This window comes from Equus asinus, chromosome 7 (assembly GCF_041296235.1).
Source record: "Equus asinus isolate D_3611 breed Donkey chromosome 7, EquAss-T2T_v2, whole genome shotgun sequence".
In the NCBI taxonomy this organism is placed as follows: Eukaryota; Metazoa; Chordata; class Mammalia; order Perissodactyla; family Equidae; genus Equus; species Equus asinus.
This window is the reverse complement of record NC_091796.1, coordinates 101,021,561-101,047,758: the sequence shown is the minus strand read 5'-3', so window position 1 is coordinate 101,047,758 and position 26,198 is coordinate 101,021,561.

Sequence of the window (26,198 nt, the reverse complement as noted above, 5' to 3'; positions counted from 1 at the left end):
TGCCTCAAAGCAAACTGTCCTGAGTTGTTGGGTCCAGACTTTAAGGAGGCCACCCCACAGATCCACACCTAATCCATGAACACATGGAACAAACACTTAGAAAATGTGCGAGAATGGAGGGGATCATACTGGCGACAGCCAGCGCGTGTACAGAAGCAAGGGCGGCTCTCCTGGATAGGCACCGGGAGTGATTTTAAACATTTTCGTGTGCTCTTCTCTTTGCTCTCTCACGTCCCAGGCCTCTGTCCTGGGCAGCCTTGGACATCCATCCCCTGACGGAGAGAGCAGACTTTGTTCCAAAGAAATGGATGGAGATCAATGGCTTTTGACATTTGCAATTGGATTCTGCAGCAATATATGCCGGCCAGGCTGCCAGCCTGTGCAAGGGTTTCCAGATTTTCCTTGTCCTTAAGCATATCAGCAACTGAGCTCAAAGACCTAGCAGAAGCAAAAGCAGAGGCTGCCGCTTTTCCTGCCCCAGAGCTGGGGTGGGAAGGAGAGGGAAGGAGGGAGGGAGGATGAGGAAAATGGGGCAGGCTGGTATGTCCCACCTACTCTCCCCTTCCTGGCCTAGAGGGAAAAGAGTGAGGGAAACTTTAAGGCAGAATGAGCCGGGGCCCGAGCTGCTGGATACCTTCTATGGGCCACTCTCATATCCCATGTGGCACCAGTGCCAGGGCAAGCTGGTTCTGCAGCAGGGGCTGGGGACAGACCACCCAGGCAGCAGAGGCTGGGGGGGTCAGAGCCAACATGCAGGGCAGAGCAAGGAGTGGGAGCCCAGGTGATGCCAAGTCACCCAGGCCCTGAATGTCACAAGGCACAAAACACATTTTAACGCAGCAGACTCCAGCAACTGGAAGCCATGAGGGCACACAGACGACAGGCAGGTGAAGGACAATGCCCAGAAGGGCAGCAGATCCCAATGTGTGCATTGCTGGGGACGAGCCTGAGCCTGAGGACCCCCTCCCAATGCCATAGGACAAATGATGTCTGAGGATGCAATGAACAGAGCTGACCAAACCTGACGCAGGGGGCTCACTGAAAGGAGCAGGGACTGGGCCCGTTTCCCAGGGGAGAGGAGGCTGCACCCAAGCTCAGCTACCCATGGGACTGCTGGCTTCCTACCCCATCCCGGGGGGCCTGTAATTCCCAAGGACCCCAAAGTGTCTAGGTGCTGGACAGCTGGCATTCCCGGACATCTGTAAACAGCTGGCACCCGCACCAGCCTGCCCGGCACCCCAGAGGCTGCATGTCTCCATCGTCACCCTTGCTCTCATGCCTGCCATGTGAGAGGGGCAAAGACAAATGGGACTGAGGTCCCTCCTCTGGATCAAACACCCACTGGCTGTCCAGTAGACACCCCTCCCCTGCACGCCTTTCCGGGGATGGGGAAAGCGTGCCTCCTTTTCCTGCCATCCCTGGCTTTGTAAATTTCCCACTTAACCATTATAACGATTTCCTAACCCTCGCCCTGCATCTGTCTGTCATGGAACCCTCCCTGGTGCATGACTGGGATGTGTGACACACCCTCCCCGACGTGCCCTGGTCTCAGGGGAGGGTGCACTGAGGGGAGGAGGGTCTCCTAAAGAGCCAGTTTGTCAGATCACGTAAGCCTCTAACTGGAAGGCACAGTGCCCGGCCGCAGAGCTCAGCCCAGCCCTGCTCACCACGTCCCCCCTTACTTGACCACTGCTCCATGGTGGACGTGAGCATTACCAGGACGCCCCCTGCCCTTACCTCTTGGGCATACGTGCAAGTGTCTTTCTAGGGCAGGGCTCTCAACTGGGGGCAAACATTTGGCAATTTCTGGAGACGTTTTTGGTTGTCACAATCTGGGAGGACAAAGGGGCACGCTGGTAGAGACCAATGATGGTGCCAAACGTCCCACAGTGCACAGGTCAGCCTCTCATGACCAAGAGTCATCTGGCCCCAAATGTCCACAACGCTGAGCGTGGAAACCCTGCTCTGGGTTATAATGTTAGGTGAGGACTCTGTGCGCCCTTTTGGTAAATGCTTCTGAATTGTCCCCCAAACCTCCAAAGGGACTGGAGCAATTTACACTCCCACAACACACAATCACATCAAGCTTAACTTCTACCCAAATCAAGGAGACAAATTTCTGAATGCTGAAATCTGCACTTCCCCACTTCTAGCATTTGGGTGTCTCCTCTTTAAATTGCTAATTCCTGGCATTTACCCATGTTTCTTCTCTTAGAGATTTCTAGGAGTTCTCTATGTATTCTGCATTCTAGTGCTTTGTATATAGTCCTAATATTTTCCACTCTTGCTCTCTCTTGTTTTGGGTGGTTTTTTGTTTTTTGTTTTTGGTGAGGAAGGTTGGCCCTGAGTGACCATGTGTGCCAATCTTCCACTATTTTATGTGGGATGCCGCCACAGTGTGGCTTGACAAGCAGTACTAGTTCTGTGCCTGGGATCTGAACCTGCAAACCCCAGGCCACTAAAGCAGAGCACACGAACCTAACCACTATGCCACTGGACCAGCCCCATCCACTTTGCTTTTTAATATCTTGTCACATATAAAATGTTTAATTTGAAAAAGTTAATTGTCTCACTCTCTTTTGCTTTCCGTGTCTTGTCTAAGGCTTTTCCTATCCCAAGATCATGAACAGATTTCCCTGTACTTTCTTTAATGCTTTTACAGATTCATTTTTTAAGGCTGGAACTTTAATTCACTGGTGAGCTCCTCTTGTGACTGGTGTGGGGGAGGGAATTCCCTTTTCTTGACGTCACTAACCTGTCACCCTGCTCTGCATCCACACTGTCCTCTTCTTCCCTCTGGTTACAAGGGCAAGACCCGGTCAGTGCCTCGGACTCCTGCCTCACCCCTCCCCGCTCAGGGGCTGTCGCCTCCGTCACCCTGTCTCTCCTGCAAAGACACGCGGGGCATCGTCCACCTGTGAGAGCCGGCCCTTGCTGTGGATCTCCCCAGCGGCTACCCATCTTTTCTGCCTTTTTCACAGCACAGCTTCACAAAGAGCCCACACACAAGCCTCCCCCACCTTACCTCCCACCACTGTCCCGCTGCTGAAATGGGCCGATCACAACTTCCCAGTGTGGAAAGATACGACATGGGTCATTCAAATTGTACCTTAACCTTTCGGCACCAGCTGCTGCTTTTCTACAGTAGAAACCAGTTTAAGATAAGCTCCAGTTCAGCACACAAGTGGACCACGAGCAGAGAAGTTTAGCCGGTGCTGGGAGGTAACCTCATGGACCAGCATCACTGCTGTGAGCTGAACGACTGAACAGGAGGAGAACCACAGGCCACACCCATCCCTCCACACTCCCCTTGTGCAGATGGGCTCACTGAGGCTCAGGACTCGACGGCTGCCCAGTTCCTGATCTGTTTCAGGCCCAAGTGTCAGCAGAACTGATGCCCACAGGACCTATGAGTCTCAAGTCCAGACCTGGCTCCCTCTGAGGCCTCTCTTATACTGAGCCACTGCCTGCCTGAGGGGAGGCCAGGGTCAGGGGTGGGGGGGGACTCAGGGGTCTGGCTGAGCACAGGGCCTGGTGGGCATGCAGGGCAGGGGCTTTGGGGAGCGGCACTGGGAAGACCAGCATGAGGGGCACAAAGAGGAAAGAGAACCCACGGCTTACAGCCAGCAGGGGAGCTGGCCCAGCACACAGACGAGGCCCTTGGCAATGCCCACCCAGGCAGGTCACCCTGAGTGCAGAGCTGAGCGGGGCAGAGGGGCTGCTAACTGATGAAACAGGAAAAAGAGAGTGGGCAGAGGCCCAACCACCTCCTGCCCTCCAAGGAGGCCTGTGTGCAAAGAGAAGGTCGGGGCACACAGGTCCTCACTCAAGGTCTGCAGGGCCAGCAAGGTCTGGGAGGAGACAGACGGAGACAGACAGTAAACTGGGTGCCCAACCCAAGCAGGACCAAGGGGTAGGAGGGCCAGCCCCAGCTGCAGTTCCTCCAGGGCACCAGGCCCCGCCCTGGCCAGCTCAAGGGGCTGCCCCACAGCCTCCTGAACCAATTTCCAGAGCAAGGATTCTGGAATGTGTTGTCTGTCAAACTCTCGCCCAAGCCATTCAGGTGAGGCGTGTCTGTGACTCACTTGCCACAGAGGAATATTATTCCCATTTTTCAGATTAGGAACTTGAAACCAACATCACTTTGACACTGTTGGTTTGACACTGTTGGTTTGACACTGTTGGCCCACCTGCTGCTTCTAAGTTGCAGTGCCTTTGCTTGTGCCAGGTCTGCCTCCTTTCTGGTCCTAGAGAACTCCTACTCATCCTGCAGAGCCCAGCTGAATAGCTGTCCCATCTGTGGGGCCTTCCCAGCATGCACGAGGGCAGGACTAGGCCTTGAGGTCCCTCCGCCCGGGGCCTTCCCACGCAGTACCGCAGCATCCCCTACGGATAAGCCCGTGCCTGCGGGGCCCTGGGTCGGGCATAAACATTGCTGTGCTCAGACCCGCAGGGACCGAGTTTCCCAGGTTTGAGAACTGCCTTCTCTCTCCTCGGTCCTGGGCCCTATTGCAGAATGCGTGGGGCTCACGTGGCTGAGGTCTGTGCACAGCCCTCCCGTCGCCTCTCCTCGTGCCCCACCACTCACTGCGCTGCCCAGGAAGCCCCTGCCCCCAGCTCTCCGGGAGGACTGACCTACGGGACTACGGTCACCCAAGCGCTGCCCTCCTCATCCTCGTAGTTGCCAGGCCTCTGGACCCACAGGCGGTGCGGGGCGGCCTCAGGCAGAAGCTTCAGGATGATCGCTGCACCCCGGGCGGGCCTCGAGGCACGTGGAGCCTCACAGGCGTGCAGCCTCCTTTGAAGCCGGGGGCTCCTGCATGGGGCGGGGCCAGCGACCCTGGGGGCGGGGCCATGAGCCGCAGGGTGGGAGTGAAGGAGGTGCAGGGAGAGGCAGGGCTGTGAGCCCTAGGAGATGGGGTCGTTACGGCCTTGTATGATGTGATCACATACATGGAATTGCATACATTTGTTACCATGTTCTGTCGGTTAGGAGCAGGTCCTACCCACACACCAAGGGAGAGGACTGATTATTCAACGGTGTGGGTCCCAGGAGTCAGGGGTCATGGGGACCCCAGAAGCCTGTCCACTACAGGTACCAACCCCCTGGGTTGCTATGAGGGTCAAATGAGACTGTGTATGAAGAGCAGTGTCTGGCACATAGTGAGTACCCGAAAAATGCTGGCCTGTCGTTATGCTCCCAGACTAGTCCCCACCCCGAGCAGAATCCATCAGTCCTACCCTTGTAACACTAATGCAGCTAGTGTTTATCTCTATCACTCCATATACTGGTATTCCCAACCTCACTCCGACAAGCGGGGTGTGGCTGTAAATGGAGTGGGGGCGGAGTTGGTTAACCTGTGCAGAGCACCAAGGCCAAGTCAAGCATTTTACATATGTTGTCTCATTTATGTCTCCCAACAACTCCATGAGCTAGAGACTGTCATCCCCATTTCATAGATGAAGAAACTGAGGCTTGAGCGGTTTAGTAACCTGAACAAGGTGGGTGGCAGAGGAAGGATGGGCATTCAACTCTTCCTGGCTCTGACACTCATGCTATTTGTTGCCTGCCTTGGGCAAGTCTGGCTCACTATGTGGAAGAGGCAGAACCAGGAGTAGAGAGATCCACAGTGGCTGCTGATGAAATGATGGCGGGTCTGAGGTGGAGGCTAAGAGCGCCTCCCCATGAGTCGCTGGTGAGGAGGTGAGTGGAGGCTTCCGTGAGCAAGAAGAACAAAACTATTGGATAGTATTGAGGCCACAAATGAACGGTCTGCTTTGCTGATCACCCTCCTCCTGCCCTGTCCCCCACCCCTGGTCCCTTGGACCTGCACTGAAGAAAGACCAGAGATGACAGGGGATGAGAACTGAAGTTTGGACCCTTGTCCTTCAGCTGGCCTTTATCTGTATCATGTCTGAGATATGACAGTGTCTCCTAACCGGGTTGTCCGTCTCAGGTACCTGCAACTTGAAGGAGTCACTCTCTGGGGCGAGTGTCACTAAAGTCTTTGGGAAGCACTTTGATCTCTCCAGGATTGCTCCCCCCAGAGCCTGTCCATGACAGTCGTGCCTGGACCCAATGCTGTCCTCCTCCAGCAGGGGGAGCCCTTCCCAAGCTCTAAACCCAGGTGTCCTGGTGCCTGGGCACCCAGCCCAGGCGGATAATTCCAGACCACCAATAAAGGGGCACTGAGCAAGGCCTTGGAAGCCTGGGTAAGGTCACTGAGATCTCTGCACGCTCTGCTCAGCTCCTGCCATGTCCTGAGCCCAAGCTGGCCAAGGCAGGCAGGACATTGGAGGGAGACAGCCTGGCAATAGCATGGCTTGTCCCACTGGGCAAGCAGCATGAATAAAGACTTGGAGGAAGGGACATTCAGGGTGTGCTTGGAGATCAGGGCATGATGAGGATTAGCCAGCGGTGAGGATGCAGGCTCAGAGGATGCAGGCTCACAGGATGCAGGCTCACAGGATGCAGGATAGGAATGTGGTAGCGGTGTGGGTGGGTGGTCAGGCAGTGGGAGGAGGCTGATGCTCCACTGTGAGGATCTGAAGCGCCAGTCTAACCGGTTGGTTTTGACCGGGTTGGCCAGGAGCAAAGACAGTGCTTGGGAAAGGGAATAGCATAGTACACACTTCATAAATGTTTGAACGAATGATAAAACAAAAGAGCAACTCAGTCATCAGGGACTACCAGAAAGGGACTGGATGGGGATGGCTCAGGTGAGATTATAGACAAAAGCTGTAAAAAGTTCCAGCTCTGCTTTTTCAAACAGTAAGCAGAGTGAATTGGCAGGATGGTAAAAGAAACTCAACCCAGCCACAGAACTGAGGAAGAGGCCTAGGGAAGTTCCGTCTATTCCGAGGCATGGAAGTTATAGTCTGTTTTCTTCTAAAGGTTTTGTTGTTTCATTTTTCATATTTAGGTGTGATTTCTTTCTGTGCATGATGTGAGGAAGAGATCTAGATTAATTTTTTCCTTGGTGATATCCAATTAATGTAATACCATTTATTTAAAAGACCATCCTTTCTCTCCTGTCCTGTCTTGTCACTTCCATCATAAATCTGGGTCTGTTTCTGGACTGTCTTCTCTCTTCCTTTATTCTGTTTTTCTATCCTTGTGTCAATAGCGCATCGTTAATTTGCTATGGCTTTCAAATAGTTCATTGATGTCTTATAGTGTGGGTCCTCCGGCTTTATTCTTCTTCTAGATTGCCTTGGTTATTGTGATGGCTAATTTTTTGTGTCAACTTAAAGGGTGTTTGTAAATGAGATTAACGTTTAAATTGGTGAACTTTGAGTAGAAGTTCAGATTGCTCTCCATAATGTCGGGGGAGCTTATCCAATCAGCTGAAGGCCTGAATAGGACAAAAAGACTGACCTCCCCGAGCAAAAGGGAGTTCTCCAGCAGACTGCCTTTGGGTTTCATCTGCACCATTGCCTCCCCACTGGCACCAGCTTCCATAATGAGCCAATCCCTTATACTAAATCTCTGTCTGTATACATTTGTACATATATACAAATCCTATTGGTCCTCTTTCTCTGTAGAACCCTGACTAATTCAGCCATTCTCTACCCTTTGCACTGCCATATGAATTTTAGAATCAGTTCGTTAATTCTCACCCCTCCCCCCTAGAAAGCCTGCTAGGATTCTGATTTGGACTGTCTTGCATCTATAGGTCTATTTGAAGAGAATTAACATCTCTGCCCTATTGAGCCTTACAATCTCAAGATATTGTATATACTTCCATATTTTAGATTGTCTTTAATTTTTCTTTATGTTTTCATTAGATTTCTTCTTAGGTATTTGATTGATGCTATTTTAAGTGCTTTTATTTTAAACTCTGTATTATATTTGTTGCTGGTGTAGAAAAAAGCAACTGAGTTTGGCATATTGACCCCATATCCAAAGATCTAGATAAATTTGCTTAACTCTAATAGTTTCCCTGATATTTTGGGAAATTCTAAGCCATCGTATCTTCAATTATTCCTATCTCCCTCTCTCTCTCCTCTCCCTCTGTGACTCCAATTACACATTGCTGGACCTTTTAAACTGTGTATCATGCCTCCTATGCTCTGTTCGATTTTGTTTTTTTTAATTCCTTGTTTCCTCTCTGAGCTTCAATTTTGTTGTTTTCTGTTGGCTTATCTTTCAGTTCATTAACCCTGGCATCTGCTGTACCTAATTTACTCTTATACCAATCAGCTGATTTCTTAACTGCAAATACTACATTTCTCAGGTCCAGAATATCCATTTGATGTTTTTTTATAGATTCAAACTTGCTCTGATGAACTCTACCTTCTGAACCATTTTGTCCATCATTCTTTCTATATCCTTAGACATGGGTCTCAGTTATTTTAAAGTTCTTTTCTGATAACTCTGGGTTACTGGTGGGTCCGTTTCTATTGTCTGCTTTTTCTTTTGCCTTTCAGTTATATGTTTTTTTCTCTAGGAGTAGTTTTCGGAGGAATACCAAAAATTGTATATAAAAACAGTGAAATTTTCTAGATAATGTTGTCTTTCCCCCCCTTTCTTCTGCTTAGCAGATAGAGTGAAGTATTCAACAGCTTAATTCCAATAAGGACAGCACTGAGTCAAGGTTCATTTACACTTTTGATAAGAATCAGTCCATCTACCACCACTCCACCCTGTTCCTGGAGTGTGGCCATCAGCCAAGAGGCTGGTGGGTGTTCATCTCAACACAAAGACGTTCAGGAGATTCTGTTCTGCCTTTTGGGGCTTTGGCTTTGCTCTTCAGCATCCTGCACTGACATGCTTCTATTTCTAAAAAGCTTTGGGGAGAGGGCAGCAGCCTTGCGTTTGAGATCCCTCAAGTCTCCACATTTGTCCAGCTGCCTCCGAATGGGCGAGTGTTCTCAGGAAAAGCAGCTGCAATGGCTGATGGCCGGTGTCAGGTCACTGTTCCCTCCAGTGCTTTCAGCTCTTGCCAGGTTCTTCTCAGGAGCTCCAACCCTGGGGAGTCTTTGTTTTCTTGAAGACTCCAGAGAATTCCACTGTGCTTTTCAGAGGTCTTCAGCCTCTCACATCACACAGCTGCATAATTCAACACATATCTCGGGATGGAGTCTGGCTAGGTGTTTGAGGTCCCTCAGTCCTCCAGTTCTCTCACTCCACAGCAGCCCTGTGGCCCAGCCCGGATTCCAGCCTCTTCCCTGTGCCCAGAATCATCAAATGATCCAAAGGGAGAAGTGTCTGCAGATGCCTGCCTCAGAGCTGTCCTCCCGCCTCCAGAATTTCAGTTCCTCTGGTCCTTGTTCCTGCCAGGGCTCCCTGATGCTTTGGAAAATGCATGTTTTATTTTTATCCAGATTTTCTATAGCCTGGCAGTAGCATTAGCCTGTTGCAAACTACTCTGGCTTACCCCAAGGGAGGGAGAATTGTTTTAAAGGTGGAAGGAATTAAAGCATGTCCTTTTGCTGATGGAAATGATCCAGGAGAGAAGGAGGGAATGGTGACAGGCAAGGTAGAAACAGAAGGAAGTTCTTGAAGAAGGAAGGCACAGAGGAGGGAGCCCAAGTGGGTGTCTTGTCCTTGAAGGGAGGAGGGGCTGTTTCTATTGTAGCTGGAGGGAAAGGCGGAGGGCGGTTAGATGTTTTAGGGAGGCCAGATCAATGGGGGCAAAAGAAAATTCCTGCTCTGCCTCTCACAAGATAAAATTACAGATGGCTTAGAGAGGACCTAGCCTTAGAAAGTAAATATATAAAATCGTTATGAGATAATCACAAAAAATATGTTTATGATCTTGGGTAGGGATGACCTTCATAGAGATGATGTACAAAGCAAAAGGCAAATGAAAAAACTGGTTAATTTTGGGATGCCCAAAAGTACAACTTCTTATAGCAATACACTAAATCAGAAAATAATGACCAAAGTGAGAGAAAATACTAACAGTGTGGAGTAAAGTATTTGTTTCTGGAATATAGAAAGAACTCTTGCAAACCAATAAGTAAAAAGAACAGCCCATTGGAAAAATAGGGAAAGATTCAAATAAATTCACAGAAAAGGAAATGCAAGTGGCCATTTGCTGTATGAGAAAACATTCAACCTCCAAGGAATTGAGAAAGTACAAACTTTTTTGTTTTGAGGAAGATTAGCCCTGAGCTAACATCCACCGCTAATCCTCCTCTTTTTGCTGAGGAAGATTGGCCCTGAGCTAACATCCGTGCCCATCTTCCTCTATTTTATGTGGGACAACACCTGCCACAGCATGGCTTGACAAGCAGTGCCGTGTCCACACCCAGGATCTGAACCGGCGAACCCCGGGCTACTGAAGTGGAATGTGCAAACTTAACCGCTGCGCCACCAGGCCAGCCCCAGTACAAATTTTTAAAATGAGATACATTAAAATAAAAAAACCCACAATATTGCCGAAAAGAAAACGCCCCCGAATCAGTTGATAATATCAAACATTGACAAGTGGTGCCGTGTGCCCTACTGGCCAGGCCCCTGCTCCACTAGCAGGCGGTGAGATGGAACCGGGTCCCCCCCACATCAGTTCCCACAAAACTAGCACACCAGGCTGGGCAGGCAAACGCGGGTGTCTCTACTGAAGGTTAGAAAGTGCCAGAAGGAAAATTTTGATGCAGAAGAGATGAATGCTAGAGTTTGAAAGAACTTGAGCTTTGCCTTGTTTTGCAGACAGAGCAGGAAGGAACTTAGGTCTTCATGAGGAGAGATTCCCCAGCGGACTGACCCCCTGCCCCTTGTCCTGCCTCCCCACTTGCAGGATAACCCCCGCTCCTCACAAGCGTCCATTTCTGCAGTCTGTCACTTGCATGCATTCCCCCTCTGCCACAGTGAGTCCTCCCTTCCCGTGGCCCTCTCTCTCCCCCTGCAGAGTGTCCTTCTGGTCTCGCCCTCTGTCTAGAGCAGAGTGTAGCCTTCAGCCAGATGGGTGCTGCCAGGTGGGTGCTGCCCAGTCCTACAAGCCTGGTGGGGGGAAGGGCGCGATTGCTCTGATGGGCTCCAGTCTGTTGGCCTGGGGTGAGGCTGGCCTCTGTGGTTCAAGTTTCCTCATCGGCAAGAACTGCGAGCCACCAGCTCTCTTACTAATAGGTCTATCAAGCTGGCGGTACTCCCAAGGACAGACATTCTTTCCCCATAGGACTGGACAGTCTAAAGCCAAATTGAGGAAACAGTCCTTTCTCCATAGCACAGGGCCCGCCCTGCCCTTGCAGACTTTCGTCTCCATCCTTGTCAGAGGGCCTTTTGATCTTCCCTGCTCCAAGGGAAGGAGTGTGGGATGCGGGAGCCGCGTTCCTCTTTCATGGCAGAGCTCCGTTGGAGGACCAAGGGTTAAATTCATGTTGCTCATTCCTTCTGCCTCTTCATAAGAATGGAGAGAGAGCGTGGCAAAGGTGCTGTTCCCTCCAGCCACGATAATAATATTTTCCATGTGCAAACAAGTTAGGAAACCAGGAGCACCCCGCGTCTGGCCTGTGGCAGGGGCTCCCATGTCCCCTTTCGGCAGAATGGAGGTGTCTTGCCTTCTGTTAAAGCATCAGTCTCACTTGGCCTTGACCTAGAACGTGCAGGTTTATAATACCTGGATAGTAGTTAAGGTTTTATATCTTTGTCTCCTGGCTCCCTGACAAAAGGTAACCCTGAGCACTTGAAGGCCTGTGGGGTCTGCTGTGAAACAGCCCTGAATCCAAGCTGAGTTTGAGCCCTTGCTAGTTGAGTGACCTCGAGATCATAACTTAACCTTTTTGAGCTTCCTACTCCTCACCTGTAACATGAAGATGGGATCTCCCTTATTAGGTTGTTATAGGGAATAATGATAATGTTGGTAAAGCCCCTGGCACACGGCGGGGCCTCAGTCCATGGTGATCCATTAACTGAGGGTGAGGTACCATTTCTCATTCATCTCTGTGTTCCAGCATCAAATCCAGTGCCTGAAACACAGGGAGGGCCCAGCAAATACTGTTGGACTGAAATGGCCTTTAGTCAAATTGTTTCCTGGTTCAAAACAGCCCCAGCCAAGTCCAACATGAACCCAGAGGTGTGCTGGAAATACAGCTCATTCGGAGAATCTCTTCCTGCCAACGCCTCGTAGGAAATGCACTCAGAGATCAAAGCATTCACAGCACAGCAGAGGCCCTGGGTATCGAGAGTTTGCATGAAATAAGAGAGGTCTGAGGGGTCAGTATAGAGGAAGCAGGCGGCTGCAGATGGCCCCAGGGTCTCTGTAATTATCACGTCTCATTCGAAGGCGCTTTGTGACTGGCCTAGTTAGGCAGCACAACACCTGAGGCGGGTCATGGGATCTGTTGGGCTGCGGAGGCCGCCCCTGTGTGCCCGGAGCTCCTCCTGACTGTGGTACAAAGCTTCCTCGGGGTTCCACTTCATCGCCCCTCTGCAGCTGCTCCCTCTGGCTCTTTGGGCTGTGGTTTTAAATGGTTCTTCATTTAATACATCATAACGACCTAGAAGGAAGCAATTGGCTGTAAGTGGGTCACTCCCTGAAGCCCAGTGGCAGCCTTCTTATGAGGAAGGAATTGGGTCTTTGCAAAGAGCAAGCATCTTACCAAAGGCTTGGATGGGGTTGGGGGGAGACTCACATGTCCTGAGCTCCCATCCTCATCTGAGAGATGAGGAACCGAGGCTGAGAAAGCCCGTCTCGCTTGGCCAAGATCACAGAGCTGGTTAGTGGAGGAGCTGGAACCTGAACCCCAGTGTGTCTGACTCCACAGTCCAGCCTCTCTTCCACCACAGCATGGGGCCACGGTGGACACTGCAGACTCTAGGTATCGACTGATGGAAACCGGGCTGGGATTCCTGAGCAGGCTACACGGTCCCCCAGAACTCAGCAAACCTCTCACATTATATTGCCAAATACTAGTCACTCCTGTAAACCCTGCAGGGCATCTGGGGCCCAGCTCCAAGCTACTGCATCGTAACAAAGGGCATCGTCTTATTTAAACGTGGGCCCTATAGGCTCCAGCTTGTGTAGGAGACGTCCTGGGGATGGAATGGAGAGGATCTCACTGCACAAACGTAATGGGTCAAATGCCCAATGTGCAAGTCCATGGTCATGGTTGCTTGGCAACCTTGGGTCCCCGGGGAGCCGGCTGACACCTGACTTGCGGGAGAGGAGAGGGGTTAAGACATCTCTCCCTCCCCACCATTCACACAAAGGTGGTGAGGACCCTCCCACCCTTAAAAACAACCTCCCCACCACCATGTTTCTCTGGTAGTCAGCAGAGTAGGTGGTTTATGAACACCCTCTGGAGCCAGATTGCCTGGGTTCTAATCCCGGCGCTGCTATTTTCTGCCCATGTAACTTCAGCAAGTAACTTGCCTGACAAAGCGGGATAGTGAGAATACTCCCTGCTCCCTATAGTTGTGAAGATTCAGTGGCTCATCCATGCTGAGTACTTGGGACAGTGTCTGGCACACAGTAAGTGCTTTAGGTGTTGGTTGCCATCTTTGGGTACCGCGCTAGCTCTCCAGCTTTCCCTTGGAAGCCAGACTTCTCAGAAATGGCTGGGGTCACTGTCCCTCAGGCGGACATCTCATCCAGAGCATCTTATCGTCTTTTGTCTGCCAACCCCCTTACCTGCCATGACCCCACACCCTCTACTGAAAACGCTCTCTCGAAGGTCCCCAGGGGCCATCCTGCTAATGGTTCTTTCAGCAGACACCGTCCTGGCCTCCCTGTGTCATTTCACTCTGCCCACCCTTCCCACCTGGAAACACTATACTCTTTGGTTTTCCATGTGGTTTCCACATCTTGGCACTGGTGATTCTCACCTTTTGACCTAGGAAGGTTTGAAATGTTAGGTAACCATCAATCATATCCTAAAAGTACCCCCCCCAAACTTCTGATAACAGGGTCTGTTTCTCCCCCCATCATTCACCTTTCTCGTCGAAGAAATCTGAGTGTCTCAGTGATGGGGCATCTGGCTAATTGAGGCTTCACCGAACACACAGAGCAAGAGAAGTGATCACTCAACAGCCGTCCACCTTAATCCACCCAACTGACTCCCTAGCGACCAGGAGGAAGGAGATTCCCGCAGTGTTTCTGTTTTTTGTTACGCTCTAGGGACCTGCTGCAGGAGATGGGCAGGCACAGGAGCAAAGCAGAAGTCACCAACAACCCCCAAATGTACACAGGTGTGTGACATACAGCCAAGCCTACCCACTGTGACCACTGGGTCCGTGATCCGTCATCACCTCTCCTTTCCCATCATCTGGAGCCATTCATCCCCCTACAAGCTCAGTCCTGGACCAGCTCAAGCCTCATTCCATCCTGATTTAGGGAAGGAATGTGTATAAAGGAGGCCTAATCAGTACCTCTGAGAACTCAGCATCCCCAGGCTGTCTGCTGGGCACAGTGGGGTCAGAAACTAGGATCTGAGCCACTGCCCCACATCCTAGCCCATCCATCACAGAAGATCTGTCTTAATAATGACAGTGCACGGAGCACCTTCCACCCCAATCCTAAACCCCAGCAAACACACACACACACACACACGCCCCTTTGCAGGAACTGGAGGGCTGCCTGTGGTCCAGGGCTTTGCCTCGAGCCCCACTTCCGCATGACAGCCTTCCTGATGCTGAATGGGTAACATGGACGCTGGAGTGCATCTTCTGGGTGTTTTCAATAGGCCTGGCACATAACAGGTGCCTGATAAATGTTGGAAAAACTAAACTCTGGCTACTGACGGCCTCCTGCCTCCCACAAGAGAAGTCGTAAAGATCAGCATAAAGAGCACATCTTTTGGAATAAGACACCCAGGCTTGAACTTGCCTTCCGAAGCTTACCAGCTTTGGGAGGGCACACACGCTGCTCAGCCTCTGAGCTTCGGTTTCTTCCCATTAGTGAAGATTAGAGGTGACATATGGAAATATTGCTGTAATAACTCCTGTCCGGGGTTGTTCTTGATGAATGGTGGTGTGGAAACGTTGCATTGTCACCTCCCCTCCCTACACTGCTTTGAGAAGGGAAACAAACCAGAAATAGAAATTTTCCTTTAGGAGAACAGTTAACTACACTGAAAAGAAAGTAGGAAGCCATCACCCGGCCCTTTGTCGATCCAGTGCAAAAAAGTTGGCTCTGCTCTGAAACGTTTGCGGGATTTTCTGGGTTACCAAGCTCGTTAGCTGGACTATTTGGGACTAAAATCAAAGGTCTCCATTCAGATTGCGTTTTACTATCTATCTTCTAGATGTCTACACTCTCCGAGCCTCCTGATACTCAAGGTCCAGGAAGGCAAGAGATTTCTCAGCTGGGAGTAGGGCCCATCTTCCTCTCATTTAAAATATAAACCAGCGCCCTGTGCCGCGTGCAGACCTCAGGCTTTGTGAAGCAGGTTTTCCATCATCACACGGAGCCAGAGAACATGGCAAGGGCAGGAGGCGACTGAGAGTTTGTACATTCAATCGCTGGCCGTGTGAAGCTTCCGGATTTGCTCTGTTTGTATTGTTTTTGATTTCCTCTCCTCTTGTCCCCTCTCGCTCTGGGTCCTGGGTTCTCCAGCACGATGGTGATTCCTTCTGCCTCCAGGGGCTTGGGGAGCAGCGTCCTCTGCGGAATCTCCCTGTCGCAGTGGTTTGTAACCAACCTCTGTAGATAAAGGTGCTTCGGACAATTTCGGAACCTAAAACACAACCCAAAACACAGTAGTAGCGGGGATTACTGTTATTGTTGTTGGATCACCGTATAGCGCCTGTTTTCAGACAGCGGTTGCCCCCCACCTGCTAAGGTGCCAGCTCTGCCCCTTCGCTGGGTATCCCTCCCTCCGCCTTCTATCACCTGGCTTTCATTGATTCGTTCAGTGAAGATTTCTGGGGCCCCTGCTTTGCGCTGGGCGCCACCCTGGGGCTGCAGGACAGACATGTCTCTCCTGCCTTCATCAACGTCGGTTCTAGTCGGGGTGAAAGATGACAAACAAAAGACAACTGGCATGATTCTGGACGGAGGGATGTGTGGTGGGGAAAAAATTAAGCATGGTAACGGACTAGATGGCAGTGGAGGAGGCGCTGCGTCAGACCACGTGGTCAGGGAAGACCTCTCTGAAGAGGAGCATTTGAGCAGAGAGATACGTGTTGAGAAGGAGCCAGGTGCCTGACTGGGGGGCATGTTCCCAGGACACGGACAAAAGGGTGAAGGTCCCGAGAGCAGAACTAGCCTGGGGTATTTGGGGACTAGAGAGGCAGGTACAAAGAGGGGAAGAGTGAGCTCAGGTGAGATTAGGAGGTGGGATGGTCGGCAGGTCTGAAGGGCCTCGTAAGCCAGGGTTTCCTTCTGAGGGCTACGAGAAACAGGAGTTGGTTGTGGACTAGAATCTCGGTTGCTGCCGTGTGGAGAATGGACTGTAGGACTTGAGAGCAGGAGCCAGAGACCGCTTGGAGCCCGTCGCAGGAGTCCCAGTGAGAGATGCAGTGGTCTGGATTGGAGTGGTGGAGATGGAGGTGTTAAGAAAACCCTGGATTCGGGCCATATTTGCAGATCCAACTGACAGGACCAGCTGGTGCATTGGGGTGGGCGTGAGGGAAAGAGAGGATGGACAGCTGACCGCTCTGTGCTTTGCCAACTTTCCTGGCCTCCTCCGGAGACACCAGGCCCAGCCTCCATCTCTGTTCCAGCACCTTCCTGGTTCTACTCCTCCCAGTCTGGACATTGCAGAGCCCCCTCCCCCCTCACCTCCCCAACTTCTATTCTGATCAACTCCAAGAAGGAGAGGGAAGAAAAAAAGTACGTGAGTAGATTCTGCAGTGGCAGCTGCTCTGGCCCAGGGAAAGTGTCTGGGATGCAAATCTGTTGTCTCTCTGGATAACGCAGGAAACAATTACTCATGCAGATGAAAAACTTTCATTCCTCTCCTTGACAGCTAACAGCTCAAGGAGCCTTTACTCTGTCAGTCCTCAGTTGAGATAGAAGCTAATATTTTCCATCTGTAGTCTCTGGGATAATATAAGACAGCTCCTGGTTTAATAATGAGCTTCCAATTTTTGGCAGGGCCGCGGAGTGACGAGGCGGGGTGGGGAGGGAGGGAGGCAAAGAACATTGAGCGTTTCCAGCAAAGTGCACCTGGGAACTGCAGGGGGAAGTTATTTCAAAGTCAGGGGAAGTCAGACACGGCCTGGCCTAGTTACTGAGAGGGGTTAAGGGGAGAGATGATCCAGCAGACAGCCCCTGGGCAGGGGACGGGGCCCAGAACTGGGAGCGGGGTCTGGGCTCCAAGCTGGGGCTCGATACTTCGTTTATTCAGCAAGGGTTTATTGTGCATCCACCATGTGCCAGGTCCTGTGTAGATCCTATGTTAGGCACTGGCGGGGGCAGGGTTGGGGGGCAGTGGGGTGAGATTAACACGTAAATAGAAAAATTGTAATGCAGGGTGATAAATGTTATGATAGAAGAAACCAACACAGATTTGGGTACCGCTGGCTCAAGCCCAAAGGAAATAACATCTAAGCGGAGGCCTTAGGATACGGTGGCAAAGGGGGAGGGGGTGGAATTCCAGGCAGAGGGAACAGCACATGCAGCGGCAGATGGCAGGGTTCAGGGCGTTGCTGGGAGCACAGAGTGGCTGAAATATGGACTGTGAAGTGTGGTAGGCGGCTTCTCAAGTGGCGCCCGGGGACCCCCACCCCTGATGTTCACACCCGTGCAGAGTCCCCTCCTCTTGAGTGTGGGTGTGACCTGTGCCTTGCTTCTAACTCACTGAACACAGGGCCAAGGTGACGTGATGTGTGGGTTGTAAACAATAACGTGATTCATTATCCACTCTGCAAACTCTGCGAAGGGCCAGGCCCTGGGGACACGAATCAGGGAAACCTATGCGCTCTAAGCTGCAGCGGGACCACCACCGGAGTGGGGTCTGGGTGTGTCTCCTGACTCTGCAGCCACATCTGCATGGCTTTGGGCAAGTTTTCTCACTCCCTTAGTCTCGTTCACTTATGTGCAAATGAGGGGTTAGAAGGCCCGTCTTACAGGCTTCTGTGAGATCAAATAACGTGAAGGTGCGGAGAGCAGCCCCTGGCCGGCAGAAGGCTCTCGATAAGCAGTGGACGGTGTTGGCCAACCGATTGCTGTGAAGGACCAGCCATGCAAATAGAGTTCCGTGGATCAGGGTCCCCTCTAGAAACCACCTGTCCAAGCCACCCGCCTCTGGACGCTTAGCAGGAGGACTTAGTTCCAAACACTTGTGATCCTGAGTCAGGACGTCATTTGTCATTCCCATGGTTTGCTGAAAAGGTGGACTTTCCACTCCTACCTTTAGTAGCTTCGTTCTAATCAAGACTACAGGGAAAACCATGAGTTTGATGTTCTAGTAACATTTTTGAAATACACACAAAAAATACGTATCACTTATTGTAATTATCTATTTCACAGCAGCTATAGCCTATTAGGGAAAAATTTCGACTCATGGGAAAACATTAGAGATGGGATAGAATCATTAACAGCAAGAGGTAGATCAGAAAACTTCCCCTCAGTGAGTGGGTTGAGAGGTAGGGGCCACCTCGACTCCCGACAGGGTCTCTGGCCTTTAGACTAAGGCTGAGGTTCCGGCGAGCCCAGACAGCTTGGCAAGAGGTGAGTGGCTTTATCCGGCAGCCCGGCGCACACTGCCCAGCAGGAGCCTCTCAGGAGGGAGTCACAGGCTCCCAAATGTGAGCAAGGCCTCCCCCAGCCGCGGCCCAGAGTTCCAGCAGCAGGCAGGCGTAGTGCATGCAGCAGGCACCCCAGGCCCTTTGTGCTGCTGTGCAGGCTGTGCATATTCTCTCTCCTCTCCCGGCCCTCGGATCCCAGCCCTGGTTCTCGGGGAGGGCAACCAACAGGGCCATGCCAAGACCTGACAGGGAGCAGACAGGAGAGCTTCTGCCTGTCTGCCCACTAAATGGGGCCTGTGACTCACGGGCAGGAGTTGGAGGGCTGGCCCTGGAGCCAGGCAGACCTGGGTTCAAATCCCAGCTCTGCCACTCACCAGCTGGCGGACCTCTCTGCACCTCAAGCTCCTTCTCTGTAAACCTGAACGAGGACACCTGTCTCATTCAGCACGTTTCCCCAGTGGTGACTGAGCATCCGTTAGGAGCCAGGCGTCCTTCCTGTTGCAAGGTCCAAATGAGATGCTGGGTGTGACTAATAATCATACTAATAATGTTAGATACACGTTATTTAGATTATGTTGTCACATTATGTTATCTAATAGCAGAGTTTCCATTTAGCAAGTACTTCCATAATCCAGGCCCTGAACTCAGTGTATATCCGATATCTCATTATATTGTCAGCAAACGCGGGGAGGGACGATTGCCCCACTTAGCACTTGAGGAAAGGGGGTCTCAGGAGGGGAAACACCTGCCCAGGGAGGCTCAGCTGAGCCCTCCCAGTATCTCATAGGGGTGCCGCCCCTGGGAAGTTCCGGGCAAACGCTCGGGGTTAGCCAAGGTCGCCGCACCCGGGGCCCAGCTGGATGGGGAATGACTGATGCGGGTGGACAGCACGACAGGCGTTACACCCCAAGTCAGGAGGCCTGCCCCTAAGTCACAGCGGGACCTCAGCCAATCACTCTGCCTTCTGGGCCTGGCCATTAAAGAGGTGACATAATAAGAATCTTTGGAGAATTCTCAGAGCACGCATGAAAGATAAGGAGTTGGTGTGTGGATCAGAGGGAGAGAGTGTGGCACTAGTGCAAGGCCTCGTCACTCTATCTGTGTGACCTTGGGTGAGTCACTCAACTTCTCTGAGCCTCAGTCCACCTCAGTTTCCTCATCTGCACAACAGGCGTAGGGGGAACGCCTCCCTTGCAGGGTGCCAGGCCCACACGGGTGCTGGATAAACTGTGCTGTGATGAGAGGTGTGGGGATGGTGTCAGCCCTTTTCCCCACACTCTGCTGGCCCCGTGCACGGGAGGCAACGCCCAGGAAAGAAACCGGAATGAAACGATACCTACCAACCCGGATGGGAACCCACGTGTGGTAGTGATGTTAATCCATTTGCAGTTCGAGTCAGCCTGGAGGGAAGGGCGTGCTTTGCTCACACAGAGACAGGCGGCCCTGGGGTATCCCTGAGCAGGGTGTCATAGAGTCTCTTCTCTTTCCTTCTAGGTTAGAGTCGAGCTGCGTGTAGGCAGCTCTGAACACCAAGCCCTTTGCCGCATTGGTGGTTGTTTTGGGGGACATGGCCTGCTGTGTCTGGAGGGGAGGGGCTGTATTGGGGAGAAGGCCCACCAGGGGTCAGAAGACCCTGGTGACCACTGGCACTTCACCTTTCCAGGCCTCACCCTCCTCTTGTGTCCATCCGGGGTCCTTCAGCCCCGGTCTCCTCCTGCATGTCACTCTGAGCCCCATCGTGTCAGTGAATTTAGAGTCACACAGGACCTGGGTTCAAATCCTGGCCCTGCCACTTAGAAGCCACATGACCTCGGGCTAATTCCCTTGCTCCTGTGGGCGTCAGTCTCCTCCTCTGTGCAATGGGGTGATGCTGCCTCCCTGGCGTGGTTTTTGCAAGGATAGAGCTAGGCACCGTGTGAAAACCCTTTCAGGCAATTGAACCTGCCATGTGAACATATGGGATCCTTTCCTACCTTTTATGCTTTCAATCCAGAGCTTGTTTGTTAGATCACATCACCTAGGAGAGCTTACCCCTAGCTCACCCTAAGTTAGGGTGAGTTAATTAGTGCAGTCGGCTAAATGATAGCCCCCAAAGATGTCCAAGTCCTCATCCCTGGACCTGTGAATGTGTTGCTTTACATGTTAAAAAGAGACTTTGCAGGTGTAATTAAGTGAAGGACCTTGAGGTGGGAGATTAACCTGGATTATCTGGGTGAGCTCAGTATAACCCCAAGGGTCCTTATAGGAAGGAGGCAGGAAGGTCAGAGTGAGAGAAGATGTGATGACAGAAGCAAGAGTTGGGAGTAATGCAAGGAAGGGGCTACAAGCCAAGGGATGTGGGCAGCCTCTAGAAGCTCGAGAAGGCCAAGAAAAGAATTCTCCCCTGAAACCTCCAGGAGGAATGCAGCCCCACTAGCACCTTGATTTTGGCCCAGAAAGACTCATTTCAGACTTCTGACCCCCAGAACTGTAGGAGAATAAATCTGCATTGTTTTAAAGCACTAAGTCTATGGTAGCTTGTTACAGCAGCAAAGGAAACTCATACCATTAGTATTAATCCACGGGTGGGGTACCACCTGCTGGGATGTGGCCAAGGGAGCTGCATGGAGTTGGAGTCCAAGGGCAAAGCCCAACAAGTCCCCACAGCTCTTCTGCTCCTGTTGGTGTTGGATGGCTAACAGGGGAGCCCCAGCCAAGGCACAGCTGAACAAGGACGGTCAGAGATGAGGCAAGGAGGTATTAAAAATCCCGTATTATAGATTAGGAAACTAAGGCCCCTGGTGTTGAGTAAGACAGATAAGGAATGGCAGAATTGCATCTAGAACCAGGATTCTGAACTGCTGGCCCAGTGATTGTCTCCATCACTCCCCATCCTCCATCAACCTACCCAACACCAGAGACATGAAGGATGAGTCAGTGCGAGCCTGGAGAGAAGAAAGAGAGGCAGGCACTTGACAGGCAGTGACTCACTGATGCTCCCAAGCCTATGGGGTAGGTACTGTCATTACTGCCATTTCACAGATGAGGAAACCAAAGCACAGAGAGGTTGTGTTCACCTGCCCAAGGTCATTTGGCTGTTATGGTAGACTGCATTAACGACCTCAGTTAATGGCCTCCTTGCATCCACTCTCTACTTCTAACTCTGCAGTCCCCTTCCAGTTCCATTCTGGGCTTTGGCCGATGCAGTATGATGCCAGCAGAGGCTTGGAAGCAAGTGCACAGCTCTGCTTGCCCTCTTACATGATTGGGCTTCCTCCCTCTTGGACCCGCCACCACCAAGGAAACATGCTCCAGCTAACTGTCAGAGGGATGTGAGAAGCACATGGAAGGAGAGCAAATTCATCCCATTTAGACTATTCTAGACCAGCTAACCCTAGTCAACCTGCCAGCTGACCCTGGACACATGAGCAATCCCAGCCAAGGTCAGCCAAGCCCGGCCCAGATTGGCAGAACCGCACAATTACCTGAAGACCCGTGAGCGACAATTGTTTTAGGCCACTGCATTTTGGAGTGGCTTGTCATGTAGCAGCAGCTAACTGATGCAAGTTATAAGCAGCAGGGTGGTGTGTTTGGGAAACAGAGAGTAGTCCAGCTTAGGAGGAACTTTTAATACATGTCGGAGAGAAGCATCAACAGAGCCAACAAGTAAGAGCAGGGTGGGTGTGAGGCCTGGTATTGTGGGGGTCATTTTGCTACCACGAGAGAAGCCAGCCTGAGGACATGGCTGAAGCTGGGAGGAGGGAAGACCAGAGGATTGCTGGAGACCCCATTTTCCCACCTGCTCCTTCCTTCTGTGCTTGCACGTGTCACAGGTATTGACACCCGGAGCCATCTTACAGAAAGCAGGGAAAGGAAAAGTGTGTCACAGACATCGCCTCAGTGCCCTGACCCAACAAACACGTGCCAAAGCTTCTGTTCCATGATAAAAATAAGTCCTTCTTATTTCAGACACGTTGGCCAGGTTCTCTGTTACCTGCAGCTGAAAGCACTCCTGCCTGATGCCTGGCGGCTGCTCGGTCCCTGCGACTCCTCGATTTCTGCAAAGCCAGGCCAGACACCAAAAGGCTCCACTCCGTCTCCATGCCAGAGGTCAATGCCTGGTTGGTACACCCGTGCATTTGATAAAAAGCTTGTTTGGTGCTCCCCCCAAATGTGGGACAGACATTCTGATTCAATTTTATTTTTTCTCATCTGATATTTTATGAAAAGTTCTTGACCTGCTATGTCTTTTAAAATACCCTGTGTCCCCTCCCCACAGTAGCACCAACCTAATAAGGAAGTGGTACAGCTCCAAATTGCTGCCCACTTACGATTCATATAAAGTCCAAAAAGAAAGTGGAGAAACAAGCTCCAAGACACAAAACCCGCCTCCGCCACCCTCCTCTTCCTCAGCTCCACACGCGCGCTTAGAACCTCCCATTTCTGATTTCAGATGTGTCCCCGGAAAGTGAATGGGCATGGAGTATGAAACTGGGGGATGCAGAAAGAGCATCAAAGCAGGAGCCAGTGCTGCTCGATGTTGCTGGCTGTGTGACCTTGGACATGCCATCCCCTCTCTGGGCTTCAGTTTTCTTCCCTGTGCAGGGGCTCCTTGCTAAGCCCCCTCCCCACTCGGTTCTTCTGAGTCTAGCGAGGGTCTTTCTTCTCAAGTTCGGCCTCCATCTGCAGCTACAAACGTGTCGGGGGAGTGCGGCTGGGCTGGAGATGTTTGGGGAAACGGGCAGACCTGAGTTTTGATCCCCAAGTCTAGTGCCTGAACGCTAAGTTGATGTTGGACAAATCCTTAACCAAGCTGACCTTATTTCGTCAATTATGAAAGGGAATAATGATACTACTTTATTTTACTAATTAGAGATCATGCATATGAGATAGAAGCACATAGCAGAGGCTCCATGGATGGTTAATTTGCTTCTATGTTACTCATTTTACTCTTGCTATCTTTCTTGTTGCATGGCTGAAATGGAAGTCAGATGGGCAGTTGCCCTCTGGATCGGGGGATGGAGCCCACAAGCTCAGGAGAATAAAGTAACTAGAATGGAAACAGAAAATTAGATGCCCCATATGCTATAACTCATTCTTGGCCAGAAATTATACAGACCTCAGTTGGAGCATCATTAGAAACTTGGAAAGGACGGGCGACATTTGGCACAGGTGGCTGAGATGACCTCCTGAGAAGGAGCTGGCCCTTACATCTTGGTAGATATGGAAGGAAAGGTGGCATCGCTGGGAGCCTAAGATTTAAGTCAATATACACTTCTTCTGTATCTTGCCATCATAGAGTTGAGTTCCCCAACCAACTTGCTAAGAGGGACAAAGAGCTTTCCAGTAATATTGAAGGGTTTGTTGTCCTAGCTGCGAGGACTAATGACTCATACCCTGAGACTAGAATGTTGTAGAAACCACATTTGTTAGAAAGTTCAGGGTAGAGAAACATGTTTGTTCACTTTAAGTGGAAAACCGTATTTGTTGTAGGTGGTTGATTCCCCCCAACATGCACGGTGATACTTAACTCACCATGACCTCCCAATTCCAGCTCAATCCACTCAACCTGTGAAAAAGGAGCCTCCAGGTACTGGTAAAATTAGGAATTCAGCTAAAGGCATTTTTCTCCATGTATTTGTTTTGCAAATAAGAATAAAGTGACTTTAAGCAAGGGTAGATTAATGATTTGTTCAGCCACAGTAAAGCCCCAGAGAAGCAGCAAACAGCTTTCGAGTCCAGCTGCTGTGGCCCCTGGGACTTTTCACGGCAGGACATCGGAGAGTGTCTGAGCTCCGAAGCTGCTCCTTTCAGCCAAAACCAGGGACACCTAGGACCGTGTGTGGGTTCGTGCTGTGTCAACTTAGCTAAGCTGGAAACACGCTTTCCAGAACTTCCTCCCCTGCATAGTTCTGGGCTAGCGTGGCCCCAGGAGACATTGGGGGTGAGATTTGTAAGGTGAAGCAGCAGCCACGTGCTCACGCTCCGAAGGCTGGTGTGGGGCTGGAGGAGCTGGGGCAGCTCACACTGGCTGTTGCTGCTGTGCTGGGCGTGGGTCAGTTTGTCCGGTGCAGCCTTGAGCTCACCAGTCAGGCCTTGCGAGAACCAATGGCTTCTGCCAAACCCCTCAGCCACTGGCTAGTGTACAGCTGGCTTTTGGACTTAGAATTCTTGAACTGTAGCTACTGTCTTGTTTATCTTCTGTATTGGTCGCTCTTATCAATCATAAATTCATTTACTTATTTAACAAACATCATGGCATCTGCTCATGAGATGCAAACCCTGTTCTAGGATCTGGAGGTGGAGGGGACTAGGTCAGTTCATTGGCCCTCAAGAAGCCAGCAGTCTGGCAGGGTCTTCAGCACGGGGTCAGCCACTCCAGCAAACAAGCACAAACAAACAAGGGAAGAGTAGAGAGAGGCTGAGAGCCGGCTGAGCTCATGCTTGCCAGCCCCAAGGTTCGAAGTTGGAACCCTGGACTGAACCACCAAATGATGCCCCAAACATAGTCAGGCTCTAGTCCCTGGGACCTGTGAGCCTTACCCTCTGTGGCAAAATGGATGTTGCAGATGTGATAAAGTTAGGGATCTTGAGATGAGGAGGTTATCCTGGATTATCCAGGTGGGCCCTAAATGCCATCACAAGTATCTTATAAGAGGGAGACAGTGGGAGACCTGACTACGGAAGAGGAAAGGCGATGTCAAGATGGAAACAGAGAGAGATTTAAAGATGCTATGCTGCTGGTCTTGAAGATGGCGGAGGGAGCCATGAGCCACGGAATGCGGCTCTAAAAGCTGGAAAAGGCAAGGAAGAAATGGATTCTCCCCTGGAGACAGCGGAGGGAGCATGACCCTCCCTTGGCTTAGGCCCATTGAATCCCATCTTAGACATCCAGACCCCTGAGAAAATAAATGTCTGAAGGCATCAGTTTGCGTACCTGTTACAGCAGCCGTGGGAAACTGACGCAGTCGGTTAGGGTCTCGGCTCCTTCCTGCGGTGGGAGCAGGCTCAGTAAGGAGCTGCCTGACTCTCGCACATTGACTTTTGGGAAATTCAAGGGGGGAGTTTGGCACAAGTGAGGCTCTAGATGTGGAACAGCTAAGTGATGTCCTACGCCCATAGCAAAGGATTTTCAGCGTGCATTAAAAATGCTGTCACAAAGCGTTGCAATGATGCAGAGACATGCCTAGGATGTAACATTAAATCCAGGGAGCAAATAGTTTTCGAAAGTGCAGGTAGTATGAGCTCTCATGTGTTTAAAAAAGCAGAGGAGTGGGCGGCCGAAAGGAAACAGAACAAGATGTTGCAGCACAGGAAGGCTCTCTAGGTGGGGTCTCCCTGACTTCTGTCTTCTTTACACTTTTCTGTGGAGCATCTGATTTAAGAGGTTCAGAGCCTTGCCACCTGTGCAAGGGAGGCAGAAGAGTCCGGGGAAAACTGAGAAGGCAGATTGCAGATGGTCATCTCCATCTACTTTTCAAACCCACTTCGCCTGCATCTGCTGTGACGTCCTCCTCTCGCAGAGGGAAGGAGGAAATACAAGGCTCCCCCTTCCCGCTCTGCGCTGCCTGCCTGGCTGGTTAGGACCCGGGGATGTGGCTGACCTCCTGCAGTCTCCATCTCCATACTTCGGCTGGGACGC